Source organism: Gorilla gorilla, chromosome 4 (assembly GCF_029281585.2).
Source record: "Gorilla gorilla gorilla isolate KB3781 chromosome 4, NHGRI_mGorGor1-v2.1_pri, whole genome shotgun sequence".
In the NCBI taxonomy this organism is placed as follows: Eukaryota; Metazoa; Chordata; class Mammalia; order Primates; family Hominidae; genus Gorilla; species Gorilla gorilla.
The window spans coordinates 113,728,746-113,734,745 of record NC_073228.2 but is presented as its reverse complement, the minus strand read 5'-3'; positions in this window follow the sequence as shown (position 1 = coordinate 113,734,745).

Here is a 6,000-nt window from a genome sequence, read left to right as displayed (position 1 = left end):
CCTGGTTTTATTCTCTTTTCTTCTTATTACTATTCCTACTGCTCATGCCAGAAATACATAGTACAGATCAGGAATGCTGCTAAAGCGAAGATGGAGAGAGTGAGGAGGTAGAAGCTAAGAACAAATGCAGACACGGACCCAAAGGGAAAGAAGAGAATCAGGAAGTTTAAGGGACTTAAAATACTTCCTGTCCAGACCTATAAATCTATTACCTAAGGTTGTGTTCTTTCTACCCTAGAGTGCTCTGTGACTCTCAGGCTCTACAGGGAACTCCCAGCCTGGCCTCTGCTTCCAATTAATGCTGCCCATTAACATTTTCATGAGGTGATACATTTGTCTTCTGAATATGGTAATGATCTCAGAGTTCTTCCTTGTCTTGGGAAAATTTATTCACCAGAAATGTCTGCTCCAGGAACCAATTAGAACAGCACTGTCTTAAGGAATTTTACTATGGTTTGAACATCAGGATTAACTTAAGCATAGGCCATGTTTATGTGGCACATAAAGAAGTGATCGATATTCTAGAACTAGATAGTTATAATAACAACTCATGTTTAGACTCATGAAACTGGAAGAGACCTTTTAGAGATGGAATGCTGCTTCCTTATTTTGCAGCTGAGATAAAGTAATTTCCTCCAACTCACCCTATTCTGTTCTTATTAGAGTGAGAGGAGATGCACAAAATTTATTTTTCATCAAAACAGATTAAAGAAACCTGATGCATTATTTCCTTGGTTTTTCAGTTTATCAGTGTGAGAGCATCTTTTGCTGTTGGAAGATGTGTTTCACGGACTGGGCATGTCAGGATGTTCACTCCGACTCCTCTGTAGTGGGCCACTGGGGAGCCTCTGCTGACTCCTCTCCAGCTGTCCAGCTGCCATCTGTCAGTGTAGCCATTGTTAATTCTCGTGAGAATCAGTTATGATTTGAGAAGAGCTGCCATTTGTCAGGGGGAAACCACATCACCAAGTTTATTATGCTGGAAAGCATAATTTTATTCAAAATTAGTTGGTAAACTCTAGCTGGAGATCCAGAAGTACGGAGATCCATACTTAATGTGTGTGAGCTTTCTGATTGCTGTTTTTCTCACTTCTTAGAAACATGGTGTCAAAAAAAGTGGCCTCTGCAAATAGAACACCTTGGTCATCAGGCTTGTGATCTTAGGTCAACCTCTCTAAGCCCCAGTTTCTTCATATGTAAAATGGAGACATTAACAGTATTGTCTATGACATATGGTTATTATAACATGTAAATGAGATAAATCAAGTAAAGCATTAGTTCATGTAGGCACTAAATAAAGCAAAGGACAGATCTCAAACCTGAGGAGTAGACAGACATTCATGTAACACAACAAAGTAATAAAAAAAAGATGTCATGCTATCAGACTGACCTTTGTAACGCATACAATTATGTTTTTCAGATAGTCCATTCTGAGGACATACCTTTCAGGGGCTCCCTGTCCCTCGCCTCCTTTACTCTCATGACATGACACTTTCACAGCCACCTCTTTACCTCACACACTGCATTCAGGAAAAGCACTGCATGCAACAGAAAATGGCTGATTCCCCCATGTTTTGAGTCTGGACACAGGAAGTGGCAGAAATCTGAGGGATGGAGAGCAAAGAGATGAAAAGCACTGATGGCATAAGAAAGAAGGAAGGAAGGACATCTACGAATATGACATCGCCAAGAATCTAGAGTGTAACCTGTGGAAAAGTTGAATAGATTAAGAAATTTATTTTGTTTCACTGGCCAAGTGGTGGGTGAGGAAGGAAGGGAATACGTGTTCTTTTTCCCCATCCCCCATCTCCACTTTCTAGCAAACACTTGGATTTCTCCAATTGGAAGTTAGGAAGGTAGAGATAAATAGACATATCATTTGGCAAGTATAATAATAATAATAACTGACTCGGACAAGAATTATCAAAGGCTGAGAAAACAAGTGGATGAAAGTTTGATAAGAAACAGTGTATTTACACCATTTCCGAATATTAATTACAAAGAAGATAGTGCTAACTTTACAGTAGAAAAACACTTAAAGATGCCCCCATAACCACGTAATCCTAGCTAACATCACCAATAATGGGACAAACTGGCATCATGTCTCTACTGATGTAATAGATACAATATTATTTATGTTGTATTCCTGCCAAAAAGGCATAACCTGAAAGTAGTGAGGAAACAAATACACACAAATGGAGGAGCATTTCACAAAACAACTGTCCAGATACTCTTGCAAAATGTCAATGCCATGAAAGACAAAAAAGCCTGAGTAATTATTCCAGATTTAAGCAAACTAAAAAGTACAATAAGTGATCCTGGATCAAGGAAGAAGGCTATAAAAGACATCATTTGGACATAATCTACTACTGTCTGAATGTTTGTGTCCCCCCAACACACATAAGTTAAAACCCTAACCCCTAAGGTGATGTTAGGAGGTGAAGCCTTTGAGGAGTTAAGTCATGACAGCTCTGCCTCCATTAATGGATTTAGTGCCTTTATAAAAAAGACCCCAGAGAGCTACCTAGCCCCTTCCATCAAGTAAAGGCACAGAGAGAAGGCACCATCTATTAACCGTGAAACTTGCTCCACTAGACACAGAACCTGCCAGCACCTTGATCTTCGACCTCCCAAACTCCAGAACTGTGAGAAATAAATTTCCGTTGTTTGTAATCCTTGCTTTTAAGAGAGACACACAGTATTTAGAGATAAAATTCGTGACATTTACAATTTACTCTCAAATCATTTAGCAAAGCTAACAGTAATAGTAATAGGGAGAAGAAGGAGAAGGAGACTGTTGGAGGGGGAGGCGAGGTGGAGAAAGAGAAAGCAAGGATTGTATAACATTAACATTGGTGAATCTAGGTAAAGGGCATATGGAAGTTAATTACATTACACTTGCAACTTTCTGACTTTCAGTAAGTTTGAAGTTTTTTCAGAATAAACATTTTATAAAACATTACAAAAAAAAAGAGAAACACAGAGAAAGAGAGAGCGTGCACTATGTATAAGACAAATAACTAGCTGATTGTAAGATAGGTTTGTTAACTGAAAGCACCATCCCCTCCATGCGGAGAACACTGACCTTGGTCACATTTTTTTTTTCTTTTTTTTAAGACAGAGTCGCATTCTGTCGCCCAGGCTAGAGTGCAGTGGCGCGATCTCGGCCCACTGCAACCTCGGGCTCCCAGGTTCAAGTGATTCTCCTGCCTCTGCCTCTCGAGTAGCTGGGACTATGGGTCACATTTCACTTGGAAGTACTCCACTAAGTTCCCATATTGTTGCAGTTTCCAGGGTTGTAACCCCCAATCATTGTGCTTTCACTGCCAAGTTACACTGCTGATTTTGTGTGGCCTTAATTCTTTCTGAAAGCATTAAATTATTTTTAGTAGAACTCATGCTACCTACCAGTCATGAAAAATTGTTTACTGTTAATTGAAAATGTTTGTAAAAAGAGCAAACTATTGTCAAAAACAATGCATACATGGCTGAAATATTTCTTTTCCCTTGAATCCTTAAGTATTCTTTGAGTAGGCATTTGCCAATTGGAGTTGTACATTGTCTTTCTTGCGTTAAGCACACCCATTGCCAATTATTTCCAGGTTTCATTTCTTTAAAGTTGAAAGTGTATTTTGTCTAGATGTTTACATTCTTTTCCATCATTTACAGATATCTTGTCTGCTGATGCAATATAAACTCTTTAATCACAAGAAATTTCATTGAATTTCTTCAGAACATTCAACTTATTTTTCACAGAAATGACTCTTTTCTTATATATATCATCAGTTTATGTAGTATTTAATTAATTCTATAATTACAGTTTTAAAGATAACTGGAAGGAAGAGATTTGGAAACAAACACAACTAGCTCTTGGTACACATACAAGCATACAGCCAACCTAGGGAAGAACAAGAACGTAAGGCTGACCAGCCAACTGGCTGTAAGCATTCAATGTGCCATGAGCTTCAGTCATCGTGTTTAGAGAATAGAAGAAAATCAGTTAATTCACAAGGTGTTGGGTGTCAATTCAGTAGCAGTCACTAAGAGATCTTCTGCGTATTTACTTATTTTCAATCCACAAAAAAGATTTGCTATCTTTCATAGGTAAAAATATCCCTTCCATGGGTAAAGATTGATTGTCAATTCTCCATGAAATTTACCACTTATCAGAGAAACTAAAATTAGGAGTATTGATCTGATGGACATACAGCCATTGAGTGCCTACTGTGTGCCAAGCACTGTTCTCGACACCAGGATAATGGGTTCCTACAGAGCTTCATCACAGTGGGTATAGTTATCTGGTAGGATTAACTGCTGGGCTGCTGGGCTGCACTTCTCTGCTCCAGTAAAGTTCATAAGAAAATGCCTGCTTGGCTCAATAAGTAAGGAATTAATTCAAGGCTATTCTTTCTGTCTTTTGAGAGACTGGAAGAATAAAAAAGAGGGAGGTTTTACCCTGTGTCAAGTTAAATGGTGTTATCAGTTGCTGCATGTACAACATGTTGTTTATGGTAGAGTCAATTGATTATGAGGCCCGAAACCAAGTGATAGATGGGACATGGCTGTAGCAGCAGCAGAAAAACAAAGAAAAATAGCTATAATTAACATATGGAGGCACATGTATGAGATTTTGTGTTTTCTTTTATTAAAGCAATTTTGTAAATTTGAGCTGATCCTTTTAATTAATTATGGAGCCAAGGCTTTTTAGTTTTCTGTTTTTATCTGTGTCTTCAAATTACTTTTAAAAGACTGTTGCTGCTTTTAGTAGAATTTTGCCTTCAAGTTAGGAAGTAACTGAGAAGATTTCTGAATATTCGGGGTAAAGAACATAGCTGTTGGTTTTGGTGTTGAACTCTGGTTTGCCTACCTGCCTAGTTGGTTCTTCCCATCTCTGTGCTTGTGATTGATACCCACTCCCCTCTTTTATTGGCTCTCATGCCCACAAGGCAGGCCATTCCCTCCACATACACACACCCTGATGTACACAAGGGTCCCTGCCAAGGGTGGTTTCATCTTTCTTCTCTATGAATTAAAACTTCTACTTTGCTAAGTAGCCAAATGAAGGTTCCGGAAATCTCAGTAACTTCCGGTCTTTACTCCAATTTCATGAATACCTAAAGTGCTTCTCATGAATACCCTTAGTCAATGATCCAGGTCAAACTCTTATTTTATCAGAAAATCAAGATGGGAAAAGGTGAATGACACAGCCACTGTCATATCATAGAACCAAAGCAAAATCCAAGACCTCCTCTCTCTCAGCTAAGCTCTTTCTACTGTGTAACAATCCACCATTTTTTAGTACTTTAACAATGGTTCATGTAGCCTCTACAGTGCTATCCTGAGTTTGCTTGCTGTGATTCCAGCATGTAGAGCATGCCTCACAATTAGCATGTAGGTTCCTTGAGGGCAGGGACTATTCCTTTCATGTCCACAGCTTGCACAGAGTGGAGAGGACACTGACTAAAGGACAGGGGGATTTAATTAGCCAAATATCATATCAGACAGCACCAGATCCTCCCTCCCAGCCACCTCCCAGTACCCCAATAAACAACCAGCACATATCTTCTGATTGCATTTCCAGGCTCCCCTGTGCTTTTGATTAACTTCTGTGTTTTTCAGCCTTTGCATTGCTGATGCATCCATTTTGTGTCCCCCAGTGGGATATAGAACTGTATGTAACAGGCAGTTAATAAGCTAAACAGGTAGGGACAGAGGCTCATTAATGGTTGCTCTATGATTTGTGGCCGGTTCCCTCAGCACCTAAATCTTGAAATAAATATATTCAGAGACTCCGTTATCCAGGAAGAGGACATGGATCATTTTTCTTTCATTAACAATGGAGCCGCTACAGCAACATTTTTATTTATATGCACATTTCCAAGCCTAAAAGCTTGTCCCTTTAAACCTGCTTGCACTAAATTTTGATCGGCCCTTGATGAAAGAAGACTTATGAATCGGAGACAACCTGGTAACCATCTGTGCCCAATGCATATTAAAGGA